Source organism: Enhydra lutris, unplaced genomic scaffold (assembly GCF_002288905.1).
Source record: "Enhydra lutris kenyoni isolate GAN:26980312 unplaced genomic scaffold, ASM228890v2 scaffoldscaffold48, whole genome shotgun sequence".
NCBI lineage: Eukaryota > Metazoa > Chordata > Mammalia > Carnivora > Mustelidae > Enhydra > Enhydra lutris.
In genome coordinates this window covers 16,341,178-16,355,314 of record NW_019154132.1, presented here as the reverse complement: position 1 = coordinate 16,355,314, position 14,137 = coordinate 16,341,178, and positions in this window count along the sequence as shown.

The following is a 14,137-nucleotide window of genomic DNA, read 5'->3' as shown; positions in this document are numbered from 1 at the left end:
TCCAAAGTTGTGAAAATGTCCTTTTTCTAATTTTCTAAAATGCTCTTTTTCTAGAGCCTGCTTGTATTGCCTCAGGAGGGCTGATCGTCAGGAATATTTGGACCTAACTGCTAAACACAGTCGTCATTAAAAATCAAGTTCTATACATTACGATTACATTAGTTATATTAAAATCAAGGTCATAAATACAACTCATCAGTTCCTAATTATTTTACTACGATTTACTGTTGTTACCTTTCGAGCTTGCACGCGTTTCCTGCGTCTGCATGGTGTGCTGCTGTGGATCTCTAACTCCGCCCCCAGTGACGTCACAGCCAAAGTGGCAATATGGCCGCCATGAAAATTGATAACAGGTAACAATCAGGGCTTTCTCCCCCCACCCCCAGCCCTGGAGCTGGTTATTAAATGTTTACCAGCACATCACTGCCATTTCTCATATTCTGGAGCACACGGGAATTGCTCTGCCCTGCTTACCTTTCTCTGATTTCTGCAGGCGCCCTACGCCCAGCCATGGAGAGTGTGTGTATCATTTCTCCTTCTCCCTTCATCCTGGAGTGTTGTGCTGAGACTCTGTACTGTCAACCCCCAATGATCATGCTGTGGTCTCGGATAATTCGTTTCCACTTTGAAGGCTGCCACTGTGAAAAAGCCTTTGATTTTCATCAAAACAGGGCCATCACTCACGCCCCCTCCCTTTTCTTTCTTTCTTTCTTTTTTTTTTTTTTTTTTTTAAGGTAAGCTCTGTGTACAAGGTGGGACTCGAACTCACCACTTTGAGTGAGATCAAGAGCCACAGGGTCCATGCCTGAGACAGCCAGGCGCCCCATCACTTGCCCATTTTAAGGGTTGACTACTATCCTCGGTTTTTCTTGTCAGCTTTGAATAATCTCTTTATCAGTCAACTCTCTACTCCCCTACCGGATTTAAGCCTGGGCTTTGAACTGAGCTCTTTTTACTCTGGGATGATGAGGATATTATAAGGACTCCCAGAGACCTCATTATTTATTTGACAGAGAGAGAGATCACAAGCAGGCAGAGAGGCAAGCAGAGAGAGAGGGGGAAGCAGGCTCCCCGCTGAGCAGAGAGCCTGATGCGGGGCTCGATCCCAGGACCCTGAGATCACGACCTGAGGCTTTAACCCACTGAGCCACCCAGGCACCCCGAGACCTCATTAAAATGCAGATTCCCACTGGTAGGTTTGGAGCAGGGCCAAAGACCACATTCCTAACCAGTTTCCAGCGGTACTGTCAGTAGAGCACCACACTTGGGGTAGGAAGGGTCTAGAACCCATCTGAATAGTAAATCATGACTTCAAAAGACAGAAAGGAAAGATGGGAGGAAGGAGAAAGGATTGAGGAGGAAAACGAGAGGCAAGAATGAACATGAAGTCCATACTTCATTTTACTTCTGTCTAGGAAGTACCTTTAGGCATAATATTACAAGGAGCCCCAGAGCCACACCAGTTACTTATCCCTCCTCTCTGGTAGAGGATGGGTCTTTGTGAGTACCTGGGTCACTGCGAGGGAGAAAAGACAGGCGGTTTCCGGTTGCACTGACTAGAACAATTCTATGCTGACCTTCATTCCCAAATGTGTCCCAAATGACTAATCGCCACAGGGATGGCTGACATCTTGCGTGCTTGCTAAAGATTAACTGAGAGAGGGAAGATGATATCTATGTTGGTATTTCTATTTTATTAGTCAATTATTGGCTTCAAGTGTGCACTGGAAATCTAGGCCCCCCTGGGGCCAAACTGGGGGCCCACTGCCTGTCTTCATCTGACATGTGAGCCAATAAAGGTTTTTACATTTTTAAAGGGTTGGAAAAAAAAAATTGAAAAAACCTGAAAAACAAAGACCATTAATTAGTCATTTGGGACGATTAGACGAAGCTCCAATTTCAGTGTCCATAAATAAAGTTTTATTGGAACACAATCCATCTCATTTTGTTTACATATTATCTAGGGTGGCTTTTGGGCCGTGGGGGCAGAGTTCAGTAGCTCTGACAGAGACCATATGGCCTGCAGAGCTGAGAACGTTTATTATCTTGCCTTTTACGGAAAGTGTTTGCTGATCTATGATTTAAAATGATAAAGCAGTTCCCACAAGCGTATTAAATAACTGTGTGGAACCTTAATGGCTGGGAAGAGTTTGTCCTCCTTCCAGAAGGACGAAAACCTCCTGGGTAATAGATGCCACAAAGCGGGGATTTATCGCATCAAACTAACTGAACTCCCGGGCCTGTAAACAATTTTGTTAAGTGGCTTCACTCAGCGGCTAACCAACCTGCCCCACTCCGCACCCCCCACCCCCGGGCTTTGCTGAGGCACCCAGTCCAACAGGAAGGTGTTGGAGTGGGGACCACCACCTCGCTATGTGAAAAGGCTGTTCTGCAGCCTGGGGGGTAGTGGAGGCAACACCGTAGCTTCTGGAAAAGGAAAAGAGAGCACCAGATTGTCAGAAACGAGTGGCATTTTCAGTGTCTTCTAGGATTTAAAGACCTAATTAAAAAAACCCCATCTCGTTCCGGTTCTTCATGTTCCTTTGTCAGACACTTCAGCCCAAACCCTGTGTATCTGGAGAACAGTCCTCTCCTTTGTTCACACACATCGCGGCGCTCGGATGGGAGGGTCCCTGAAGTTTGCCTCTGCGCCAGACCTAGCATGTTTAGAAACCTCCCGAATCTCTCTATGAACTACCACTAATAAAGGAGGAACAACGGTACCAGAAGAGTGTCACAAAAAAGACACAACGACTCCGTTGTCTCATGAAGGTCTTTGCCATCCGTGTTCGAATGCTTGTGCGAACACAAGCCATGAATTATTGGACTTGCCTCAAAATGCAGAGGGCAGGCACGTCCCAGGCCTCACTTTCAAGGACCAGACAGGACAGATTCTTGCAGAGAACATCCAGAAACAAAGATGTCAGCCCGCAAACAGGGCAAGGGTTGTTCGCTAAACTTTGGCATCAAGCCAACCATCCTGAGCTCTGCTCATTCAACACAGACTGGGTCCATACCGAGAGAAAACCCCCATCTCAGGGTCAGGGCTCAGGGAACAGGCAGCTTGACCGTAAATTTAGCAATAATCATCTCAGAGAATGAAAAAGACTTCCCTTTACATGCACCTTCTGAACCAGTTCTGGAGCACGTTTAGGGATTATGTGGGTCTAACTCCGGCTGCGAGCGGAATGGGGGATGTGTAAAGGGAGAGACAATGCTCCCTGAGCGAGCGGCAGTTGGAAAGGCGAGCTCGCTTTTGAGAAAGCACATGGCAATTTTCACACACCGATATTCTCACAATTAAAGAAAAGTAATATTTAAATGATTTTCGCTGCTTCCAATTTTGGCAGTACGTGGGCCCACAGCACCGAGACTTCTCGAATTGCTGGTGTGATTTTTATCAAGCCAGCCTTGAACTGAATGATATGGGGAGAATAAAGCTCCTTAAGAGACTTGCATGATTTTTTTCCCCCCTCTTTACTGGAATGTGGTGGAAAGAATGCTGGGCCAGCTGGCTCCATTCTGACCCAGGTCTTACTCTGGGCTAGTGGACCACCCTCCAGGAAGTAATTTGATTTCTGGGGGTCGGCCCCTCCCTCTTCTGGTGGAGGAGCTGGGCTAGAAGATGCTGAATGGTGACCTGGACAGCCTGCCTGGTTCGCAAATTGAGCTGGTAGCCTGGGTTTCGGACCACCCGCAGCGGCTCGTCATCACCACAGACTCCCAGCAACAAGGGCCCACCTACTGGGTCCGACTCTCCGAGGAGGGTGTACTTTCAGCTATCTTCTTGGGTGGTTCATGAGCACAGACAGGCTTCTCCCACTGCAAAGAGAGCAGGAAGAACTGGGGCTTTGGAGAGAGACCAACTTGAATCTCAGTTTACGCCTCTTTATTTTTAAAAATATTTTATTTATTTATTTGAGAAAGAGAGAGAGAGAGAGCACAAGTGGGAGGAGGGACAGAGGGAGAAGCAGGCTCTCCACTGAGCAGGGAGCTCCATGTAGGACTCAATCCCAGGACACTGGGATCATGACTTGAGCTGAAGGCCAATGCTTAACCGACTGAGCCACCAGGCGTCCTCAGTTTACTAATCTTTAAAATAGGAAATAGCAGGCGTGCCTGGGTGGCTCAGTGGGTTAAAACCTCTGCCTTCGGCTCAGGTCATGATCCCAGGATCCTGGGATGGAGCCCTGCATCGGGAACTCTGCTCAGCAGAGAGCCTGCTTCCCCTCCTCTCTCTCTGCCTGCCTCTGCCTACTTGTGATCTCTGTTTGTCAAATAAATAAATAAATAAATAAATAAAATCTTAAAAAAAAAAAGAAAGGCCTTAAAATAGGAGATAGCAATAGTACCTACCTCCCAAGGTTATGGGGAAAAATAATTTTGAAAAAAATAAGGCATAGAAAGGACATCATTGACTCTGAGGGACTATGCAGTATAGGTCAGCTAAGATGACCGAGGCTACATTTTGACATTTAAGGTAGACCTATTTTTTATGGTAAAGGAGATAAAATTCTAAATCTCCTCCCTTTTTTTTTTTAAACAGGAGAAAATAAATTTAATAGGCATACGGATGGGGAATCCCCATAAGGATAGGCATGAAATTCTTGATAAAATTCTAAATTCTGACCAGAAGTCCACAACTTTGCCAAATTAACATCACTGCAAAGGAAGAAAACAATTTTTCTGTTGTTGTTGTTGAATAATCAGATTTTTTTAAAGGATTTTATTTACTTATTTGACAGAGAGAGAGATCACAAGTAGGCAGAGAGAGAGGGAGAAGCAGGCTCCCTGCTGAGCAGAGAGCCCGATGTGGGGCTCGGCTCGATCCCAGGACCCTGAGATCATGACCTGAGCCGAAGGCAGAGGCTTAACCCACTGAGCCACCCAGGCACCCTGAATAATCAGATTTTTAAACAGGGTTGAATGTTTTATTTATTTATTTTTCTAACCATGAGTTTGATCGCATCTCATTTCTACAGCAGTGAGGACAGTTCATCTGCCCTTGGCCTGTTGTATCACGTCAGGCCATAAATGCTCTAGAAAAATTAAGAAAAGAGTGCAAGTATCATGTGTCACTTACCACCAGCCTGACTCGAGCATGGATGGGACCCACGCTCTTTCTTGTGGAGAAGCCCCTTCCCAGCACAGACAGACAGGGTTCACGTGAACTCCATGATTCTGGGCTTTGCCTTCCCGCCCTCTGTCTTCCTTTGATCGGGCTCTGTAATTACAGCTGCCTGCTCTGTTCTCTTTAGAACGACCCGCACGTGAGGGCCTCAGAGTCAGAATTAGTTGGAGTGAAATTATAGCTCTGCTCCCCAAGAAGTCTGTTGAGTCTCGCCGGGAAAACCATCACAGGGAGGCTGCTCTGGATTTCTCTCTCTCTGTGTGAAGACTTGAAACTCAGGCACAGGCCCACGCTGTTGGGGGGTTAGGGATGGGGGAGGGAGGGAGGGAGACAGAGACAGAGAGAGAAACAGAGAGAGAGAGACATTGAGATGGTTGATAAAGGGACAACTTTCTCAGACAGGTGAGGGGCTGGGTATGGGCCAACCTCCACTGGGAAAGAGAAACTCGGTTCCTCAACTTCCCTATGCCTGACTGGGTTTCGTCCACATTCCGGGGGTCGGGGGGGGGGGCACCTGTGTCATTGCTTGCAGAAATGGCTCGATTCCATTGAATTCTGCAAACACGGATTGGGGACCTTCCTACTAAGGGTCAGGTGCTCCACGGGACCCATCGTTGGCCCACGGTAATGTCTGCATGAGGCCCCCCTATTGGCTGTATGTTGCGGGTGGAATTCTCACGGTGACACCGTGAGGAGAAGAGTCGGGCAGATGCTGAGATGCTGTGGACTTAAAATGAGAAAATGTGCATTCTTTAAAAAGTCTTTGTTAGAAATGCCAGTGCGGAAGGGGAATGCACCAATCCCAAACTCTAGCTCAGTTCTGTAAACCTTCCTGAGTGGCTGCCCGCAGCTTCAGTTACACTTAGGTAACTGGGCCCTGTGCTTTCCAGTACTACTACCGGCTAACTGCGTGGGGCACAGAAAGCCTGCGCTGCTCCCCGCTCCATACAGCCTCCATCAGCCCGCGGCTTCACGCTGCACTGGCTCTGGGGTTGGGGCTCTGTCCTTCCAGCACCTCTTGTTTCTAGTTCTTTCCTGAGGGAGGTTTTCAGGCCATTGGCCCCATTCTTACACATCCTTCCTCCCCGCCACACTAGACTGCTCCCCAGCTGGGCCCGCTTATACCAACAGACTCCTATAATATCTCCAGTGACCTGAGGGATTCCACTTAAGAAAAAAGATTTTATTTACTTATTTGAGAGAGAGCTTGAGTGGGAGGGGTGGGGGAGAGAGAGAATCTCAAGCAAACTCCCCTCTGAGCGTGGAGCCCGATGCGGGGCTCGATCCCAGGACCCCGAGATCATGACCTGAGCTGGAACCAAGAGCCAGACGTTTAACTGACTGTGTCACCCAGGTGCCCCAGACGTGTTTCATTCTCACTGGTGAGGAAACATCATCTGTGGCTTTGGTCTAGTCGAGCCAATTTTCTTATGAGCCAGTCACACCAGTCAGCCTGCCGTTTGTTCCACGTGTTTGCTGATTTATTCACTTGACAAATATTTAGTGGGCATCTGGCACTGTCCCACATGGTAGGGATATGGGAGAGAGCGAAACACAGCTCCTGCCTTTACGGAACATACGGAGGGGCAACAGAGCAAGGAGATAAGTAGACATGTACCATAGGCGGTGTTGGAGAGTGCTATGCAGGGAGAAAACAAACAGACTTGGAAAGAGATAGAAAGTGTTGGGAAGGGTAGAGCAGACGAGACGCTTAGGGCTGGAGGTGGGTAGAGAGGGAAGAGTAAACAAAAATGCTCTGGGTAGGGGCGCCTGCGTGGCTCAGTGGTTTAAAGCCTCTGCCTTTGGCTCGGGTCATGATCCCAGGGTCCTGGGATTGAGCCCCGCATTGGGCTCTCCGCTCAGCAGGGAGCCTGCTTTCCCTTCTCTCTCTCTGCCTGCCTCTGCCTACTTGTGATCTCTGTCTGTCAAATAAATAAATAAAATCTTAAAAAAAAATGCTTTGGGTAGGAACATGCCTGGGACGTGTGAAGGAGAACATGGGGGCTGGTGTGGCCGCAGAGGGGACAGGAGGAGGGAGGGATGAGCTCGGAGAGGTACATGATGTCAGCACCACTGCTCTTCGGACTAGGTGGGACCCCCCCCCAAAATCCCCCCCTCCCAAGACCCCCAGGTCTTGTTCTCGAGGCGGTCATGTCGTATTTATTCCATGCATCATATGAGGCTTGATGAGAATGGGGAATAATTTATCAAGTGACAGACCCAGGATGGGTGTTCCCTAGTACTTCTAAGTCCACTTCACCTGCCTGGGTCTTGCTGTCTCTTCTTCCCTCCGTAGAGTTTCTCTGGCACTCAGCGGAGAATAATAGTGTACTTCAGGGCAAAGTGCCTCCATATCTGCTCCCCCTCTACCCCACAAAATGTGTTTTACCTTGCAAACAGGTGGTGTTCCTGGCCAGGGGGCACCCAGGATGTCGCTCAGACTATGATGTGCTCCAGCAGCCACAGGAGCAGGGAACATTCTTTTCCCCTGACAGGCCCTATGGCTAAGAGCATCATCAGTCCCTTTCAGGGCAGAGTCTGAAGACTCAAAAGGAGATTGAACAACTCTCCAGAGTGGGCAGGCCTAAAAACTTCCTGATGAGCTTAGTCTTGTTCCCCTCAAGAGTTAATCCCAAATGATTCTGAATTAGACTGAGTATTTACCAGCTAAGGGCTGAACGGGCAGCCGTGAGATGGGTATTTGCCTTGATACTGGCAGTGAGACTCCCTGAGCGGGGAGAATCTTACTTTTAAGGGACACTAAGCAATGGAGCTAAGTTGTACTCTCGATGGTTCAGAGGAGATGTGTTATGGCTGAAGACTGCTAGAAGGAAATACTCAGCTTCCTCTTCTCTTATCCTTTTGGCTTCAGTTGAATTAAATTCAGCAACAATTTAAGAATTCCTCGATTTTCTGTTCTGTGAGGGGAAAAGAAAGCAAAGGATGTTTCAAAGTTTCCACAAAAGAAAAAAAAAAAAGGAGGCATCTCACCTGTCCTCTTTCCTCAGTCTGTTCTATAAAAAGAAACAAAGTGAGAAGCAGGAAAGCTATGATTATTTTATACCTAGACAGCTTCATGAAATTCTGGAGAATGATCCCTCCCACCATCTTCCCTTTTCCCTCATGTAGCATGGACCCGGTAGACTTCTGCTTCTGGTCAAAATGAATATTTATGGGAACACAAAACCACCCGGGGCCCAACAAGGCAAAATGGATAATGTCAGACATCTAAGAACAATCATAAAAAACTTAGCAGGCATGCAAAGAAACATGAAAGTATGATCCATAATTAGGAAAAAAGTTAGTCAGCCCACACTGACCTGAAATGAACACAGATGTTAGAATTAACAAAGACATCAAAACTTAGGATTGCTTTATTCTGTGTGTTCAGAGAACCAGAGAGAAGACTAAGCATGTGAAAGGGGAGACACAAAAGTTATTAAAAAGACCCAAATTGAACTTATGGAAATGAGAGTATAATGTCTGTGCTCTTAAAAAAAATGCCCTGAATGGGATCACTGCCAAGCCTAGTCTGTTCAGGCTGCTGTAACAAAGTACCACGGGCTGGATGAGTTAAGAACAGAAGCTTGTTCCTCACGGCTCTGGAGGCTGGAAGTTCAAGTTCAGGGTCCACCATAGTTGGGTTCTTGTGAGAGCACTTTTGCAGGTTGTAGCCTTCTCCCTGTATCTCCTTATGGTGGAAAGAGGGACAGAGGATTCTCTGGGCCCTTTTTATAAGGGCCTTAATCCCATTCACGAGGGCTCCACCCTCACGACCTACACCTCCCAAGCCCCACCTCCTCAGACTATGTTATTAGGGTTTTAGGACTTCAATGTATGAAACTGAGGGTGGGGGATGGGACACAAACGCTCAGTCTTGCAATGAGCAAGTAGATATTCCGGAAGAAAAGACTAGTGAACTTGGAAACATAGCAGTAGAAACTGTCCCAAATGAAGCATACAGAGAGAAAAAAGACTGGAAAGTGAACAGAGCATCAGGGACAACTCCCCATAATCTAAAATACCTGTAATTGCAGTTTCCAAAGGAGACAGGAAGGGAGTAGGGAGGCTAGGAAAGATATTTGAAAAAATAATGACAGAAAAAACTCCAAATCAGATTGAAACTGTAAACTCACAGATGCAAGATACTCAAGGAAACTGGCATGAGAAGCATGAAACTATGCTAAAGTACGTCATCATCCATTGATCCAAACTAGTGATCAAGAGGGGGCACCTAGCTGGCTCAGTGGGTGGAGAATTTGCTTCTTGATCTCAGTGTTGTGGGTTTGAGCCCCATGTTGGGTGTGGAGATCACTTAAAAAATAAAATCTTTAAAAAACAAACTAGTGATAAAGAGAAAATCTTAATAGCAAATGGAGAAAGAAAACCTACTAGGTGCAGAGGAACTTTTAAAGCACATTTAAAGTATTGTTAAAGTATCTGAAAATACTGCAGGCAAAGTGGTGACCTATCATTTTATACCCTGCAAAAATATCTACCAAAAACAAAGAAAAAAGCAAAGACTTTTCAGATATATAAAAAGTGACATAATTCATCACCAGCAGACCCTTATATAGAAATGTTACAGAAAGTCCTGCAGGAAGAAGGAAAATAATACCCAGTGGAAATACGGATCTACACAAAACAATGAAAAGAACTGAAAATGGTAACTATATGCATGAGTAGATGAGATTTTATTACTACTTAAATTTCCTTTAGGAGAGCATTGATTGTTAAACAAAAATAATAACAATGCAATGTGGGGTTTATAATGTATGTGAAAGTTAAATGTATGACAGCAACTAGCACAAAGGCCAGGAGGGGAGAAATGGAAATATACTGGAAACATATAGGAAAAAACAATAACATGCTCTCTGGATAAACCCCCAGATATTTGGAAGCCAAATGATCTTCTAAATAATCTCTGAGTCGAAGAAGCAACCAACAGAGAGAAAGAAAGAGTCTTGACATGATTCCTTTTCCCGGTTCTTTGGGAAATTAAAATACCAGAGAGTATCATGATAATATTTTGGGTTAGTAATTAGTAATAGTAATTACTAGGGATAGTAATTGGGAAGTGTATTAGTTTTCCATAGCTCTGTAACAAATCTCTACAAACTTAGCAGTTTTAAATAATACACATTTATTATCTCACAGTCTCCATGGATCAAGAGTCCATGAATGGCTTAGCTAGGTCTTCTGTTAAGGATCCCACAAGTGCAAACAAGGTATTAGCTGGGTCTCACCCGGGACTCAGGAACCTCTTATTGCAGGATTCATTTCTTGGCAGCTATGGAACCCATTTCAGGAGAGACTCTGCTGCTGCTTCTGTCTCTGACCTGCAGACCCTCCTTTAAAGGGCTCTCCTGATTTGGCCACGCCCACCCAAGATAATCTCCCTTCGCAAAATCAGCTGCTGTGGAACCTTCATTATATCTGTAAATGCCTTCACCTTTGCCATATTATGTAACGCAGTCATGATTGTGACACCCCATGATAATCATAGGGCCCACCACAATCAAGGAGAAGGGATTTATGAGGATTATCTGTCAGGGTCCTGGGATTTTAGGGGCCATCTTAGACTTCTGCTGCACCACCAAAAGAGAAAGGAATAAGTATAGGAAAGGATATTATCTGTTACTCATAATCTCTTGTAAGTGACTGAATATTGTTCTGGAGGCAAACAATTAGCTTTGATCAGCTTTATATTATTTTTCTTCCTCGAGACCATTCAGAAGGTTTTGAATAAACTTAAGAATAATTGTAGTAACAATAAAAGCTAGCATTTCATGGATACTTAAGCCTGATATTTGGCACAGTATCTTACATATAATATCACATCAGATCTTCACAACAAGCATATGAAGTAGGTATTATTTTACCCATCCCATAGCTAAAGAGGAGATCCTAAAGTTTAGAAATCAAGTAACTTGCCAAAAGTAACACGACGAGTAAGGGAGGAGTCGAGATTTGGAGTCGAGATTCAGACCCAGAACTGTCTGATTCTAAATCCAGTGCCATGGAGAAAAAAATGGGAAGGCAGATATCAGGAGAATCTGTGTTTCCACTACTAGTTCTGGTTTTTGAACAGCTTGTCATTTCTTATTGAATTGTTTCCATTAAAGATGAATGCAGACATCTTCAGCTTTTGGGAAATGCTCTCTCTGTTGGAAAGAACATATAACAAAGACCAGTGTGTAAACACACACACACATGCACACACACACACATTTCAACTCTGCCAAAGCATTTTCTAGGTAGAAACATTGTTCCCCATAGGTATCTCTCCCCTACTTTGTCTTAAAGGTTAGAACAAGACTGTATGGTTGTGAGCCATTGAATTGTGTTTCATGAGTAAGTTTCTAATTTGAAGAGTGAAAATGCATAAATACATGAAAACTCCACAGGTGACACTGCCTTAGCATGTAATTATTAAATGCAATTAATACGTGTAACTTCATATCTGATGATTGGCAGAGCTAATATTTTAAACATTTGAAAAATTTTTGTTCCTGAGACTCTGAGTCCCATAGAAATGCTAGCTCCTATCAGACTGAATATTGCACAGATGTTCTCTAAAATGGGGGTCCCAGCCAGTTGTTCTTGGAGACCAAATGGCTTCATGGCTCTGGCAGCGGTTTCCCTAAGAGGGGACAAAATGTCTTCTAGGCAAAGGGGAGCCAAACGGGTAGATTGGTAACCCGTAAGGAAGAAATGCAGATGGAGTCGTCACAGAATTTTTTATCAAGAACATACTCTCATGCTTTTTGTCTCTAGTGTAACTTGGAGAGAAGTCAATGCCGCAATCTTGAGGAGAATCTGTAGACCCCTCTTAGACAATAGCGTCTTCAAACATACAGGGCGGTGTAATTAACATCACCACCAGGGGGCAATAACACCACAGCCTTGCTGGGATAAGCTTGCCTTTACTGTCTTCAGATCAACTATAAGAATAATCTTAGGTGAATGGATTATGTGTTACTCGTGGTCTTTGATACAATTAAGTACTGATATACTAATTACATTTTTGCTTTATTTATTTATTTATTTTTAAGATTTTATTTATTTATTTGACAGAGATCCCAAGTAGGCAGAGAGGTAGGCAGAGAGAGAGGAGAAAGCAGGCTCCCTGCTGAGCAGAGAGCCCAATGTGGGGCTTGATCCCAGGACCCTGGAATCATGACCTGAGCCGAAGGCAGAGGCTTTAACCCACTGAGCCACCCAGGTGCCCCTACATTTTTGCTTTTAAAATTAAAAAGAATAACAGTAATCTACCTTTACAGCCTGTATAGTTGGGCAGGCTTTGTGGGGAAAGCTTTTATTCCCCTCTGTTACCTTTCCCCTTAGAAGGAAATTATAGCCTTAAAAGGGATTCTGATGGGAGTCATGGGGTGGGGAGGGGTGTTGTAATGGACAAAAGCAGGGAAGCTTCCAGAAAATGAAAATGAGTCCCAGAGACATGAGGCATGAATCCCCCAACATCATCCTCCTAGAAACAGGATCAGAGCCCAGAGGTCCTGAGTCACATCTACTGGGAACCCCACAAGACTATGCAGCCTTCTCAGTGAGGTTCCCTGTAGATGTGACTCAGGATCTCTGGTTTCTGATCCTATTTCTAGGAGGATGATGATCTCCTCCATGCTCCTCAGCATTTAACATGGACTTATTTGGTTCCTACTATGGGAAAAGCATTGGATTGGCCTGGGCTGTCCTGGGGAGAATAATTAATACCAACAACAATAATACATAAATGGGCCCTGCTCCCAGGAACTCAGGATCTGTTGGGGACATAGATAATGGGTTGATGCTCAAATAAACCTCTAATCACAAACTGTATTTAGATGATATAAAGGAAAGTATAAGTTAGTGGGAGATCATACAATGGGAAGAGATGTCCAAAATTGACATTTAACTTGAGGCTCAAGGGAAGAAGCAAACAAAAAGCCTGGAAAAGAGTATTCCAGGCTGACTCTAAGGTATACTGGATTATAGAAATAGGCTGGGACCATTTCATGCCACGTACCCTGTAGGCCATGTCCAGGGTCTGGGATTTCATCCTAAAGGCAAGAAGTGTTGAAGGGTTTTGTATAGAGGATTGACATGGATCCAATTAAATTTTGTAAGACCAGTCTACCTTCCATTTGGAAAAAACTAAACGAATGAGAGAGTAGGTAGAATTTTAGGGAGCCATTATAGTCATGAGATGACAAACAATGGATGCTTAATAGTGATGATGGAGAGAACTAAATAGATTCCAGATGTATTCTGAGTGAGATTTGGCAAAAGCTGCTGTTGTCTTAACTGTCAGGGTTAAAGGAGAAGGAGGGATTGAGAATGACCCCCCAGAGCGTGGGCATATGAAAGAATATATGACAGGTGACATTTATTGAACTGGGGAAGACAGGATAAGGAACAGAAGACCAAATGTTCAGTTTTAGACATGATAATTTGAAACATCAGGGAGGCATTCAAATGGGGATATAAGGCTGGAGTTCAGGAGGAAGATGTAGACTAGAGATTCAATTTTAGGGATCATTAGCATAAAGCCCTGGGAGTAGATGAGACCGCAAAGAAAAACAGGATAGAAAGAGACAAAGGCAAGGGAAACAAAGACAAAGATGAACTACTGGTATTTCATCAAGATAAAAAATTTTGCACAGCAAAGGAAACAGTCAACAAGACCAAAAGAAAACCTACAGAATGGAAGAACATATTTGCAAATGTCTTATCAGATAAAGGGCTAGTAGCCAAAAATCTATAAAGAACTTATCAAGCTCAACACACAAAGAACAAATAATCCAGTCAAGAAATGGGCAGAAGACATGAACAAATATTTCTCCAAAGAAGACAACAAAATGGCCAACAGATGCATGAAAAAGTGCTCAACATCACTCGGCATCAGAGAAATACTAATCAAAACCACAATGAGATACCACCTCACACCAGTCAGAATGGCTATAATTAACAAGTCAGGAAATGACAGATGTTAGGAAAAATGCAGAGAAA